This window comes from Arvicanthis niloticus, chromosome 20, assembly GCF_011762505.2.
Source record: "Arvicanthis niloticus isolate mArvNil1 chromosome 20, mArvNil1.pat.X, whole genome shotgun sequence".
Lineage (NCBI taxonomy): Eukaryota > Metazoa > Chordata > Mammalia > Rodentia > Muridae > Arvicanthis > Arvicanthis niloticus.
The window spans coordinates 35,899,661-35,915,643 of NC_047677.1; the positions used below are offsets into that span (position 1 = coordinate 35,899,661).

Here is a 15,983-nt window from a genome sequence, read left to right on the forward strand (position 1 = left end):
CCTCAACTGCTCGCTCCGAGACCGATTCCACAGTATGAAACACGCCATGATACACCCCGTGGTCACCACACTGTGTCGGTGTGATCACCATAATCACAAGCATAGGAAAGCAACCAGCGTCCGAATTTACCAATGTTTTCTTCCCCGTCTTCTGAAAACTGGATGAGCAATTTACCTTCAACCTTTGCAAAATAAGCAAATCACACCACTGCACAACAAAACAAGGTATTTATGAATTCGTGAATTGTGTTCCTGCTATATTCTTGGCCCCATTCTAAAAATAGTAAGAGTAATTTGTTTAATCCAAGCTATACCTTTGTGAAGGTTTTTTTTTGTTTTGTTTTGTTTATTTTTGTTTTGCTTTTCATTTTTTGTTTTTTGAGTTTTTTTTTTTTGTTGTTGTTGTTTTTTGTTTTGTTTTGTTTTTTTACAGAGAAAGCCAACGCAGAAAGCGGCAATGGTAACTTGCCCTAGAAAAGTAGATTTTATAAGACTCAGGCCTGGCCCTGTAATGCAATCTCTTCCAACTCTGTCCACAATTTAAACCATGATGATGTATTACAGAAAAGATCCTCATGGGTCAACATTCACAGAACAAGAAAGCCCACTCGGGAATATTTCATATTTATCCAGAGTTCATTTTGAGTGACTAATACACAGAGCGTGATTTGTTTATTGAACTGGATTGTAAATAGGGAAGTGTCCAGTTATTCACGAGGGATTACTGACTGCCTTCACTAGACTAGGTAGTGCACCAAGGCCTGGCAAATGCATCAGTAAAGACGATTCCAGCCCACACAGAGCTTGCGTATACGAGGAGGCTAAACAACATTTCATAAGTTATTTTTACATGTTATAACTGATTATCATCTGAGAGAGAGTAGGATACAAGACGTGAGGATTGGAGAGCCGGCTGCAGTAGGGGAAGAGGCCTGTCAGGCTCACTAAGAGGAACTGGAGGGAAAGCCAGACACAGCTGGCCTCTTCCAGCACAGGGAGGGTCCTGGACACGTCTTCTGGTCAAGCTGTGTTGCCCTGACGCTAAGGTTGAAGTCTGATGCCGATGATGGTTGAGGATGATGGTTGAAGTCTGATGCCGATGGACATCCCTGAGCTCAGTGCAAAAGGGCGGACTCTCTTTGTCAGCTGGAGCTTTCTCTTCTCCAAGCGATCTGGATCCCATGTTGACTACTTGAGGAATGTCATGTAGATTCCTGGAGTGCCTCCCCATGCTAGTGGGGCATCTCAGTAGCCTTAACTTTCAGCCCATGACCTTTGCCCCCACCCCACCCCTCCCCAGGTTCTCTCACCCCCTTCCTCAAAACTAGATAACCATTGATTTACCTTGAATAATGTGTACGTGTACAAGCCCACTCGAATAAAAGTATATGCACAAGCTAAGACCAGAGAACTGTTTCAGAGAAGGCCTTTCGCCTAAAACTAAGATCCTTGGAGAAGGCTTTCTCACTTTCTCCCCTCCCCCAAGGCACACGCTCTCAGATGAATGAGGGATCCTGTTTGATCTGGAGTTTGCATCATCCTTTCAGTCCATGTGCAGCAGCATCGAGACCCCTCCGAGAGTGAGAAATCAAGGACTCAGAACCACAAGGGTGTGTGTTTCCATTTCTCCTTCACTGGGTTCCCAGAATTTAGCAGCCTGATTGTTCTGACACTGTATTTGGCCAGCCTGGTTCAGATGAAGACCATCCTGGGGTAAGTGGAGAGTCCTTTGTGGTGAAGTCAAGAAATAGATACTCTTGTTATGATCATCAATATGTCATGATCATGGCCAGTGAATTCCCTGAGTCCTTCCTGTCCGGTACAGGATAGAGATCCGAAATATCCAGTTGCCTTCCACAACCGCCAAGCCTTTTGTTCTTCCAAAGCATGAATTACCCAGGTTAAGGACCCAGAACCACTGTGTAGGGATTATATCTGAACTACATATGTCTTCCCATGTCGGGATCCCTCCACTGCCCGCCTACCCCACAGGCCAAAGTCAGTGTCATGCTGAACACATCACATGTTTTGAGGTGCAACTGGTCAATCGGGGGGAGAGGCCAGGGAAGGAAGGAGAGGAGAAATCCATGTGCTTGAGACTACTCAGTTCCTCTGACCAGGTTATGAGACCAGAATATGAGACAGCTGATGACTCCCTGCGGCTTTGGAATTCGGACTATGGGGTGAACCTGCACTTAATCACCCCTTCACTGGAGCCCTGCCCTTCTCTGTCCTGTCCACTCTGTTACCCCTGCCTGAGTCTCTCTTTATCCCCTTATCTTTTTAGTCCTGTCTCTGACATTTGCAAAGAGTTTAAGTTTGCTCAAGACTTTCTAAAAATGTCTTTCATCGGCTCTAAGTTCAGGGAACCTAAAAGCAAGGCTCACGGATGCCCGCCCACCACAGTCTAGGAGAGAACCCGTTTTTATCTCCAGAGATCCTGATCACTCATTTCCCAATGCCTCCTGCTCAGGCCCAGCTTGGTGTTTTCTCTGTATCTGCTAGCTAACTCTCAACATGCTCCCCTTAAGATGTCTACATGAGTTGACTCCTCCAGAACAGTACCCACATTCAGATCCCAGTCTCAAGTGTCCTCTGCTTTGCCTCTTGCTTCTGAAGCTACTCTGAGACCCCTATGGCCATCAGGCCTCCTGGTGTGCTTCACAACACATACATGCCATGACCATTCACAATACAGGCATTTCACTGGCTTATCCAGAGGACTCTTAAATACACAAAGAAAACCACATCAATCCATGAGAATGTTTGTTGCAATATCTATGCACTGGTCTGACAGAAGTGACAAAATGATTCTGAAAAATATAAATCAGTATTTTTATACAGAGAGAGAGAGAGAGAAAGACACACACACACACACAGAGAGAGAGAGAAAGACACACACACACACACACACACACACACACACACACAGAGAGAGAGAGAGAGAGAGAGAGAGAGAGAGAGAGCGCCCGAATGCAAGGTATGTTAACTTGTAAACCCACTACTTCCCAGGCTGGATAACCACATTAAAATTCCTATACAGCTGCACCTGTAGAGGAGCAGGCATGCTCAGTTTAAGGATAATTTGGTTATCAACCTTTTCAACAACAGAACAATAAGCAAAAGAAAAAAGAAAAAGGAAAAAAAAAAAACCTCAACAGCAAATTTGGAAGTGAATGAGCACCACCTAGTGGTCAGAAAGTGAATTATTACTTAACACAGCTGTGCCTGGGCAATGTCTTCAAACCCCTAACCCCAACCCTCAGGCCCAACTCTTGTTGGAAAGCGGCTCTTTGATTAGCCAAGCTTAATAGAAACAGAGAAAAACAAACACTGCCACATTGGGTTACAGGGATGAGATGGCTAGGGGCATGCATGCTCCTCTTCTCTGGTCCTCTCTCGCTTCGACATAGAAGACATGTGCAGGCTGCCTGCTTCTATTTTGAATAGAACCTCATTCATTTCTTGCCATGCCTGAGAGCCAGTGCCTGGTAACGATTTCAGCTGAAGATCATGTAAAATCACAGGGGATAAATGTTTGCATTCCAATCCACCCTAGAAACACTCAACGGTGAGTGGTAGTATTGACCCCAGTGATAAGCACAGAACGAATGGAGCATCCGCCAGAAAGCATCGAAAGACAGATAAAGGAACCACGTGCATAGCTCTCCCATCCTCAGACTTAATTACTTTGAGGTCAAATCCCAATGGCACTACTTACTCTCCAACCACACCTCAGGTTCCCAACTCATGTTGTTCTCGGCTTGGTCACCTCAGAAACGAAGTGTCCCCAGCCTATGGCTTCCCCTGTGTAGACATGTCCTGTGACAGAGAGCTGTCAGTCCACTCTGGCACTATGGGTGCGGACCACCTGAATAAAACCAGGGATATTATAATCCAAGCGAGATATCCACACCCACGGGACTACTGAACAGACTAGCAGGTCTCTACCATCAAAAATGTCTATATGGAGGAGACTCTAGACTCAGGTCCCTTCGTTTCCCGAGATGACCATGTGCCTTGGGCTTCCCCACCAAAATTCTAAATTTCAACTATTCCGATCCTAGTATCAGACGCTCGCAAGAGTGCTGGTTTTCAGATTCAGACCACGACTGTCTGCTCCTGCCTTTCAGGTGTGTCACCTGCCATGGAAGAGAGGAGACTGGATAGCAACCATCTCATTAGAGAAACACAGCTGTGCTGGTATGTGTACACCACAGAAGGAAAAAAAGAAAACGGGCCCTGGTCTGCGGAGCTCAATACCTTTCACAGGGATGCTCTTATGGCTTCCATCTGTGAGTTCATAGACGCCCTTGATGGTTCTTATGAGAACACTTCAAAAAAAATGCATTTTCAGTGAACATTTTAAAGTTGACATGCTTCCGGATCCTAACCTTCAGCTTTTAGGAAGATGGTCTTTGGGCTCTGCTTCCACCCCTGAGCTTCCACCCTCACAGACATCCCTGGAAGCATGATGTAATCCTGAACCACCTTCTCTCCATTCCTTTCCACAGAAAACCCCAAAGAAAACACGGCACTCAGACACACCCCTTCTTCATGCCGCAGACGGTTATGCACTATTGATATTTTAGCCTAGGTTGTTGTTCTTTCCCCCACAGACTGTAGCTGAGTCCCATCTTTGTGGCTGAGCACTGCTGAACACAAGCGGTACCCCACCGTACCCCAAAATTCAGTCTATTTTTAAAAACAGTTTTTTACATTTCATTTTATGTGTGCAAGTACACGATAGCTCTCTTCATGCACACCAGAAGAGGGCATCGGATCCCATTACAGATGGTTGTGAGCCGCCATGTGGTTGCTGGGAATTGAACTCAGGATCTCTGCAAGAGTAGTCAGTGCTCTTAACCACTGAGCCAACTCTCCAGCCCCCTCCCCCCAAATTCAGTCTATTATTCAATCTGGTCTGTTAGAGATAGACAGACAACCGCTTGGCTGACTGAGCCTACCCCTTCCACTCACTACAACCCAAATAAAGGTCATCTTTGTAGAGCCCACATCCTGACTTGTAAGCACTGGTAAATTTCACCAAAGCATCCAACCAGCTTTACACTCATGGAGAAGAAATCAGAGTGAGAAATTTTCTCCTGGCTCAGATAAATTTTTTTTTTTTAATTTTTGTGTCAGGTTTAACTTCTTAAATGTCTCTGAACTCTGTCACTGTCTAGCCAACAGGAGCTGGGGGTGGGGTAAGAGCTAGGCTATCCAGGATTGGCTAGTGTGAAGTCTATTGCCACCAACAGTTCTCACCTCACTCAGTTACTAGGTAATATAATGGCTTTTTAATAATGGTGAATTCAAACGAATGTGAAATGTCCCCCACAGGTTCATATGTTTGAACACTTGGCCTCCAGCAGGTGGTGCTGTCTGGAAAAGGGAGTGGAAATTTCTGGTCTCTTTGGAGACTCAGTTGTGTCATGTGATGTTCTTCTGGAAGCTGTCTCATGAGAGGAAGTTTTGCTGAGGCAGATACTTGAGAGGACGTGTGCTATTTGGAAAGCGTATAAGTATAAACCAACAGACAGTGACTGATGCTCTGGCATTGGTTCATCTTGCAATGCTTTGCTGGTCTTCGCTTGTTGTGACTTGGTAGAGAAAAATGGCGCCGGAGAATTTCTCATGGTATTCCAGCTGCTTCTTGCCTTTTCTACCGACTCATGCTGATTCGGCAGAACCTCGAAATTTCTTCTAGATCAAGCTGCTGCTACTGGTTGGTGTTTGGAATTGCCCCAAAGAACTACTTCTAAATAGGTCCCCATCCCCCTCGTCCTATTAAAGATCTTTCTCTCCTACCTTCGGTCGGTGGGCTAGAAGGAAGGTTGAAGTATTTAAGAACCCTTATCAAAGCAGGATTTGAAAAATCTAAGCCTACAGGGAAGATTGTGGTCCCTTGAGAGGCAGAGTTTGCAGGAGGAAGGACATCACCAGAGATGGACTCTGAGAGTCCAGAGCCTCACCCCACTTGGAGTTCACTCTCTTTTGTTTTGTGTTTAGGGTTAACCATATAATCTCTCTCACACTTCCTCTTTCTGCCTGCCACCAGTGTGGACTCTCCCACTGGAACTCTCAGCTAAAATCAACTCTTCCTTTCCTCAGATGCTTTTGTTTGTGTTGTCAAGGTAACTGATACAGGTGTCCTTGACTTGAAGTACATGGGACTGTGTCTGTACCTTCCCTTTAGATTTGGGTATTTGCATACCCATAGGATGAGATTCCTAAGGGGGGGGAGGGGGCAAACTTAAGCACAACTTCACTGGCTTTATGTGCTCCCTAGAACTGAAGCTGATTGTTTGTGCCGCCTTTTGCATGCTTGCCTTAGAGTGCAACCATCTCACCAGGCTAAGTATAGCAGCACTTTGTGGTTTGGGCATCAAGACAGCATCCAAGGAGATCTGGATGTCGAAGCATTTCAGACTTAAGTTTCCAGATTAGGTGGGTAGGAGATTGGGTACATTCTAGGTGATGTGATCATAGTCCAATTTCCAATTTTGGAGAACCCGTGCAAACAAGGCTGTGTGGCCTTAAGCTTAAAACATTTTTTTTTCTTTCAAAAAACCAATACATATCAAGGAGCAGAAAAAGGCCCAGGTCACTCAAAGGGTGCTCACTGACCTCAGAGTGGAAGCCAGGAAGAACCGGAATACTGTACACAGAACATCCCACACTTCTAATGTCAGCTCAGGTCTTTTCATATAGGGATGAAAATATACGGATTCCTGAGTCAGTCCAGAGGTAGCTACTAACAAGCTCTGTGGGACAGTCACTGAGAGCCTCTGGAGGATGGTGGGGGAAGGGACAGTGAAGGGGGAAAAGGAGAGGGAGAGTAGTAAAGAGAGTCAGAGAGAAGGAAAGAGGGAAGCAAGGAAAGAAGGAGAAAGAGAGGGAGAGAAGAAGGGAAGGAGAGAGGGAGGGAGGTAGAGGAAAGGAAGGAAGGAGAAAGGGAGGCAAGGAGGGAAAGGGGAGGGAGGGAGGGGAAAAGGGAAAGGAGGGAAGGAGAGAGGAAGGAAAGGAGAGAGGGAGGGAGAGAGGGAAAGAAGGGAGGGAGAGGGAGAAAAGGAGGGAGGGAGAAAGGAAGGATGAGAGAGAAGGGGAGAGAGAAGGAAAGAGAGGGAAGAAGGGGTGAGGGAGGGAAAGAAAGGAGGAGGGAGGGAAGGAGGGAGGGAGGGGTGGTAATGGCAGAAAGAGGCAGAAAGAAGGGGGTGGGAGGGAGGAAGAGAAGAAAAGGGGGAACGAAGACAGGGGGAGAATAAATACAGAAAATGTGGCACTATGCTTGATTATGAGAGGTGCCCGCTGGCTCCCGATCGTTGTTGTTGCTGCTGCTGCTGTTGTGGTTTGAACACTTGCTGCCCAGCTGGTGGAACTGTCTAGGAGTCTGTGAAAACTGTTAAGTGGAGCACATAGATGGAGGGTTTAGAACTCTGGAATATATTTCACCTCACTCCCGTTTGTAAGTTCTTCCTGCTTCTGATCCACAGTGATATGAACAGCTACCCTCCACAAGACACACACACACACACACACACACGCCCACACACACATCGAGGTAAATATTATTTGGGGGTCTCTACCCCATCTTTGATCATTCAGTTCCCAAATAAAAGACACAAAACCTTTCCATATATAATAAGCCTTACAGCACTAGAGCTGGGCAGATATCAACCCTCTAAGTTATTTTGTCTACGTCCCTGTCAATAACCCTGAAATATCACTTGCCATGTTCTGCCTGGGCCCCTCCTCCTCCAACTAGCCAGCCTTCACGGCCATGTTCTTGAGATCCACCTACCTCACGGCACCTTCTTCCTTCTCCTCCCTCCTCCTGGTCTCTGCCTCTGACCCCAAGCCCAAGAACCGAAGCCCTGCCTACGGCTCTTCTGCCCAGCTACAGGCTGTAGGCATCTTTACTAACCAATCACAAGTAACGTAGGGGGCAAGGTTTACACAAGAAAAGCTGGTGTATGTGTGAGGATCTCCTCCTCTTGAAGCCATTAGACCTTGGGATATAGAATTTAGCCTTATAATACACAGCAACAAACCAAGCCTCAACACACAGTCAGTCTGTGTCTGTCTGTCTGTCTGTCTGTCTGTCTCTCTAAGTTGCTGTCAGGAGCTTTGGTGACAGCAACAGGAAAGGGTCTGGGTCAGACCGCTAAGCTTCCTTCCAAATCTACATTGCTTTCCTGTAGAGTAATACTATAATAGTTTTAAGACCCCTATTAAAAGTTATTTTTATTATTTTTAATTACATGTATATGGTGCTTGCCTGGGATGGAGGAGGGACTGCATACCCCTGCAGCTGGACTTACGAGAACAGTTTGGAGTCACTGACACACGGGTGCAGAAAACTGGCCTATGGTCCTCTTCAGGGAGGACTGACTTCTCTCACCTCTGAACCATATAATGTTCTTACACTAACCTAAACTAACCCGATATCTTTATTTTTGCAGTTTTGCGCTGTCTTGTTATATGTCGTTTATCTAACCTCTAAGCTATTTCCAAGAACCCTGGTGCTAATGTGCTGGCACGGTGCCCTCTGCCCTGGCTGAGGGAGGGAGAGCAGCCTGGAGATCTTGGCGTGGATCAACAGCTGGTGTGGATCAACAGCTGGCTTCCCAGGCCAGGCTTGGCCTCCTCTTCTGCCTTATTCACTAATGTGTGATTTTGTATCAAAGTAGATGGAAAACAGAGCTCGCCCTGCTGGTATTTCCCGAATAATGTGCTTTGTAAGGCACAAAACAAACGTATTACGTCTCATGTGCTGACGGGATTTGGCTTCAAACTTTCCTTGAACCGAGTCACAGCTGAGATATCATTGCCTCATTGCCCCCCCCATCACCCCCCCCACCCCACCCCCCGTCTCTTGATTTGATTGCTTTTCCTTTAGGTTGGCAAGCCACTCTGGTGAGCAGCAGAGGTGAATTCAATGTGAGGACGACCAGCAGCTGCTCATATTTACTGTGGAACAAGTAAGTTTCTCTCTGTCCTCCTCAGAAATAGACTTGAGCTTTAGTTAGGGTTTCAATTGCTGGGATAAAATCACCACGACCAACAGCAACTGGAGACATTCATGTTAGCTTTATGACTGAGGGAAGTTGGGGCAGGAACCTGAGGCAGGAGCTGCTGCAGAGGCCATGGAGGGGTGCTGCTTACAGGCTTGTTCCTCATAGTTGGCTCCGCCTGCTTTCTTACAGCATCTAGCACCACCAGCCTGGGTGGCACCGCCCACAGTGAGCTGGCTCCTCCCATCCCAGCAGTGGCACCGCCCACAGTGAGCTGACTCCTCCCATGTCAATCATCAAGAAACCGTGCTATAGATTAGCCCATGGGCTCATTTTATAGAGGCCTCTTCTCAATTTGAAATTCCTCTCCTCTCAGATCGCTCCAACTTGTATCAAGCTAACAAACAACCAGGTAGGACATTTGCTTTTATAAAACAAAAGCTCTACATGGGCTGAGAAACTTAGAAACATCTCACTTTTATCAAAAAGATAGAAAACCTGAGCTGACTGATGATCCCAGACTACAGATGATCTTTAGAATAGAACAGTCACACGGTAGTATAGAGCCTAGAGATGGTCACAGAAGGTTCTTTCCCAACAGGAACCCCAATAAACCGAGTCAGGATAAGTGACCTCTTAACATGATGTTTGGGCCCTCCTTGCCTGCCTTGGTTTAAAACGGAAAAGAAGTATTACTGCCTTAATAGCCAACAGGAGAGCAAATGCAGTCTAGGATCAGATATACTTTAAATTCAAAACCCTAGTTTGCATGGGAATAATGTTCCGGCTGGCATTCATCTGCCTAGCCCCAACAAAGCCCGATGCCAACCTCCTATTAAGATTGTCTTTGGAAGAATGATGCTCAAACTCTGAGAAAGAACATTTGTGACACTCGGTGAGATCAGGAATTCGAAAGAGAAAGCACCAGGAAATGGCCTTGGGACATTTTAACTCAATTGTTCAGCTCTGCTTAGAAACCCGTAACCCTATTGCCAGAACTTTGAGAAGGTTTTAGCTTAAAAAATAATAAAAACAAAAAAACAGGAAAGGTTTATCCATGTACCAAGATGGCTCCCATAGGTCCTTTTTCAATTTAATAGGAGGAGCTATGAGCCTCGGGAGACGCAAAAGGTAGTTGGAGAGGAAGTCGGGCCTTTTGTAGATGAAACACTAATTTCTCAACATGGTGACTAAGATTTGGAAATATAAAGATACCATTCCATAATCATTTTCTCCACCAGCCTTGAGACTTTGGGGGAAAGAGATCAGGAGAATGAGGGGTGACCCAAGGTCACACATGGGTCTTCTCCGCCAGGAGTCTGGAAGGGACTTCCCAAAGCTGTTTGGGTCAAAGCAGAGTTATGGAGACTCGGGGAGACCTAGAAATGTCAGAAAAGAACAACAGAACGCACACCAAGTATGAAGCAGAATGAGGGCACCCCAGCACGAGTAATCAGCAACAGATGTCTTCATGGAGCGTGAGAACGGAATCAGAGGAAAGGGCTTTACTGTACAAACCGTTTTTCTATTCAAGGTGATACAAACTAACCCCACTCGTAACCTCAGAGGTGCCATGCAGGTGGGAGACAGGTGTTTAACAAGCGCAAACCTGCAGAGGCAGGAGAGATGTAAGTTAGAAATGTTAACTGGACTCAGCTTTTGGCATTGGCTGTCTCTATTTCAGAGATAAGGAAGAGGATTCTGGGAAGAAGGAGGTGAGGGAGCCAAGTGTCGGGGGAAATCTGGAAACATCAGAGCGGGGGGGGGGGGGGGAGTCTGCACAGGGGTCACAATGAGGTCACTGCACAGGGGACATTGGACAGGCTGCTTTAGTAAAGGGGGGAGGGCAATGCCCAAGACATGCAACAGTGATGTTTTAAAAAGTGTCGCAATGACCTAGGACCCAGGAGGGGTATGGGCAAAGAGAGCCAGACAGAATACTGACTATCTGGAATGCAACGGAATCCTGGTCTGACCTCATAGATCCCTAATGAATTCGGGGGGGAAAGGGGGGACACAGACACAAGCCAGGAAAGAGCCTCCCCAGGAAACTACTGAGATTACAAGTTATAAGGAGAGATCTAAGAGCCAGAAATGACCAATGTTTACTCTCTCCAAGGAATACAGGTCACCATGTGCATGGCAGGCCCCAGGGATCCTGCCTGTGGTCTGAGCACAACAAAGCTCTGTAATCCACAGCCAAGGAGGAGTGGTGTGTCATTTATCAACATCTGGGGCCGTTCACAAAACATCTGACATACAACTGCTGGCTGTCCTTACAGAATACAGGGGACACACGCAGGAAGCCCCTCCCCCCCCCCACACGAGACATGCGACCTCTTCCCGTCTGCTCTATTGAAAGAAGACACCTGAGCACAGAACTAGCGTGTTCTGCACACACTCAAGTCACAGTCAAGGACAACAGGAGACAAGCAGCCAAGCACTGGCCTTGACCTTGAAGGTCACTTCTGTGCTGTCTGGTGAGAAAGTTCCCTTTGTTATCGTGACCGGCGGCTCAGAACAGGTCCCCTGACTATATGTCATAGAATGTGTTTTCAAGCTCCCTCACATGATCTCAAGAAACTTGAAGATGTGTATGAAATTTTAAAATGCCTAAAATTAGGGAACTGGGCTTTCAGGAAAACTATCACTTGAAAAATGTCTAGAATTTTTTCTCCCTCCCTCCTTCCTTCCTTCCCTCCTTCTCTCCCTCCCTCCTCCCCTCCATCCTTCTCTCCCTAGTCCCACTTTCTACAGCCTAGTTAAATAGCTGTTTCATTTTCTGCCCCCAGCCCCAAAGATGCACATTCTGAAAACAGTCCTTACATCCCTTCTCTGGGCCTGCCTGTTTCTCTGTGTCTTGTGGTTCCTCCACTCTGCCGAAGGGAAATTGGGCCTTAGAAGACACACACCTCCCTTAGTTTTGAGAGATGTGTGTCTTCGGTGACGGATGGCAATTCTTGACGCACAAACATCTTTAAATCAAGATGCACCAAGCACTTGTCAAAAGGTAATATTCTGTTTACATATTGCAAGTAACAGCAACGGTTATGCACTCTGTCTTTAAAACTTTGCTTTTCCTGTGAACAACAACAGCACTCCACAAAAAGCCCCCAGAAAATGAACAAGAAGTCCCCCCCTCTCACTTCTGAAAGGAAAGATAGTCAACTTTTCTATTCACAGAACTTTGATAAGTCAATTCAAAAGACAATAAAAATCCCATGGAGGCCATGAGTCAAGGATACAAATAAATAATTCAGTAGAAAGATGGTAATTATATAAGTATGAATAAAATTCAACCTTAATCATTGTACTGATAAAAATCAAGAAAAATATGCTTTAAATAATTTTACAGACAGCAAACTCTCTTTTACATTCTTCATGAAGTTGCACATTGGTATAAAATGCCTGGAGTAACTTGGAAACATAAATAAAGATTTAGAGTGTTATTCCTTTTTAAGGACATACACACATTGAGAAGAAAACAGACGTATTAATGGTGATGACTTCTAAGTGTCAGAATCCCAGGTATAAATTTATCTTACACTCCAATCTCTTGTATATTTTCCATCAGAAACTAAAATATTCACACATGAGAATTCAGAGGGTGCCATTCACTTCGATTCAAGCTCATAATGTAAAAAGAAAATGCATTTAGTTCAGAGCCTTTGATTTTGCCAGGTACACTCTTGCCAGGATCCCTTTAAAAACAGAGACCTTTAGATGTTAAGGATGAGGCCGGACAGCTTTCTCGGCGGCACAACCTGGCAGGGGTTTTTTGCCTTGTAAGTTGTCAATGTTCATCTGGCGTTCACTGTGCAGTTGCTCTGGATAACTTAGAAACATACTCATTTCCTGGAAACAGAGTCCCCCAGTGAAACTGCACAAGAATATTTAAGGGCAGGGTTAGTATCACTCAAGAACTAGATTTGAACAGAGTAAAGACTGATGGTGAAGGCCCTGTGGCTTATGGCCACTGGGAACTGTACCTGGGACTCTTTCAAACGTCTGCATCCACATCTCTTTGTCTTTAGTACAGTTTCTGAAGTCCTTGAAAGCAAGAGCAGGATGAGGAGAGGGTGCCTATAGTATCCTTTTCTGTGAAAAGTGTTCCAATCTTTTTCCTGTTCTCCTCAGTCATGACCCCACCCAAGAACACTCAGAAAGTTGCGCCTTACTGTTGCTCTCTCTGTCTGGGAGCCACCTATGAGCATGTGTGTTAGCAAGAGCCTGAAAGGATGGTACCTTTCTAAGGGAGGAGTCTCAGTGATGGCCTCTGAAAAGATCAACGGTTTGTCTTCTTCACAGAGATGTGACACAGTTGGCAGTGGCACCTGGTGATGCTCTAAATGCCGCTGTATTAGGATGCTGTCTTAGTCAGGGTTTCTATTCCTGCACAAACATCACGACCAAGAAGCAGACAGGGAGGAAAGGGTTTATCCAGCTTACACTTTCCATATTACTGTTCATCACCAAAGGAAGTCAGGACTGGAACTCAAGCAGGTCAGGAAGCAGGAGCTGATGCAGAGGCCATAGAGGGATGTTTCTTACTGGCTTGCTTCCCCTGGCTTGTTCAGTCTGCTTTCTTATAGAACCCAAGACTACCAGCCCAGGGCTGGCACTACCCACAATGGGCCCTCCCACCCTTGACCACTAATTGAGAAAATGCCTTACAGCTGGATTTCATGGAGGCATTTCCTCAAGGGAGGCTCCTTTCTCTGTGATAAGTCCAGCTTGTGTCAAGTTGACACACAAAACCAGCCAGTATAGGTACTCTGGCCTTTGCAATGTCCTAACTTCTTGGGTTTCTTGCTTGCTCTCCTGGAGCTGTAGGCATGCACACATGACCACAGTTCTACTGAGAAGTCCCTTGCCATGGGCTCCATGTCTTCCTCCTGTCTCCCAACATTATCACTATCGACCCATATCCATTTGCTCTTTTTTTAAAAAAAAAATATTCATTTTAATGTATGAGTATTCTGCTGCATATATAACTACTTGCTTGATGAGAGCATCAGATTCCCCTATAGATGATTGTGAGCCTCCATGTGGTTGCTGGGAATTGAACTCATGGCCTCTGGAAGAGCAGCCAGTGCTCTTAACCGCTGAGCCATCTCTCCAGCCATTCTACCTGTCTTCTGTAAGCACCCCTTTGGTACAGCTAAGCTGCAGCTCACTCTACTTCCTGCCGGGCTGATAAGATGTACTGTTTACCTGTCCCTGTCCCTCCTTCAGGAAGAGTTCCAAGTGCTTGTTGTGGCCTGGTGTATGGGGGTGGGGTGTTCTCTATTCCCCTTTGACTCTTTCCAAGCACAAACATTTGGGAGGTGGATTCTATGCTCTACATAGGCTAAGATGTATATTGCCAGGGCCATCACGATGGCTCTGAGGGAAAAGATGCTTACATACCACCAAGCCTGATGATCTGAGTTCTGGGACCTAACATGATAGGAAGAGAAAATATGAATCTTGAAAGTTGTCCTCTGACCTCCAAACACACACCATGGTCCAAGTGCATGGCATTTGCCCACCTACACTAAGTCAACACGTAAATGTAATGTTCAAAATGAAAAAAAAAAACAATTTTATCCTTTAGATCTGAGTAGATGCTCTTTCGCAAAGACCGATTCCTTCCCTCTTGATCATCCCACAGGACTCCACCTCACTGCAGAGCAGAAACACTGCTTATTGCCTGTCTCTGCCCTACCTCCAACATGCTGCAGGTCCATTTTCTTCATCTGCTTATTACTTGAAACATCTTGGCACTGTCAGGGGTTCCTTGATAAGTGTGTGGCAATGTGTATACGACCTCTGAAAAATATGTGTGGATTCAACGGCATTTTGAAATCTCTAATCATTTCTTGGCCTCCTACAACTTTAACCTCTAAAGGCACCGACTGGTATGCTCCCTGCAATGGACACCCATGGTGTATGAAACAGATAAACACTGTTTTATGAGCCAACTTCAAGTCTATTCAATGGAGATGAGTGTAACTACTGATTCAGCTGGTTTCATATGGAGGAGGCTGACGGGTTCCTCTGGGAAGCCTGCAAACTTGCCTGTAATCACATTTAAAGATGGGATGTACGGGCTAGTATGTTTTCCTGAGTAGATCTACCTGTCAATCAAGCTAAGAAGGTTGTGTCTCAGTCTATGCAATGGATCTGTCTAAAGATTGTGTGAAAACAGGGTATGAAGTCTCTCAAGGATGCAGGTTTGGCCTGGTGTTGCTTTGTATGCATATATAAAGCTCACGGGTGTCTTTTATTTCAAATATTACAACAAGTATATTTTAAATATAATAACAGCAACTGTATTGATTTTTACTGTCATCTTTTGCTCTTTTATAAAACAAATATTTTTAAATAATTGTTTTGAGAATTAACATATATTTATAGAAGGAAATATGACCATAACTCCTCCTTTCTCTCCCTCAAACTTCCTTTATATCTTCCTAACATGTCTCTTCTTAGCTTCATGAGTTCTTCCTCCTTCTCTTTCTCCTCCTCCTCTTCACCTTTTCCTTCTCCTCCTCTTCTTCCTCTTCTTCTTCAACTTCTCCTCCTCCTCTTCCTCCTTCTTCTTTTAAATAATACACTAAGTCCAACTATTACTGCCCATGTATGTATGGTACATAGGACCACTCACTGGAGCATGGGCACCCTACCAGTGGGCAACAGACAATACAGAGTGATTTTTCCTTCTCAGTAACTTTAAGCTGCCACTATCTAGCTCTTCAGTAAGGGTGGGGCCTAGAAATCATCTATCCCAACTGTGCAACATTTTGGGCTGGCTTTATCTTGTGTAGACATCTTGTGTAGCTGCTGTGAGCTCATGCATACAACAGCCATGTTATTTCCTGAAGATGACATTTCTCCCCACCACCCCATTCTCTGTCCCTTACATTATCTCCACTTCTCCCTCTGCCATGACGTTCTCTGAGACATGATGGTGGGTTGTGGGAT

The 15,983-nt window shown here is 45.5% G+C and overlaps 1 protein-coding gene across 2 annotated transcripts in view; it reads right to left on the reverse strand.

Annotated features, from left to right (window-relative positions):
* Bicc1 (BicC family RNA binding protein 1) overlaps nucleotides 1-15,983 on the reverse strand; it is a 252,100-nt gene that overhangs the window by 40,114 nt on the left and 196,003 nt on the right. The gene's annotated exons all lie outside the window — the stretch shown is intronic.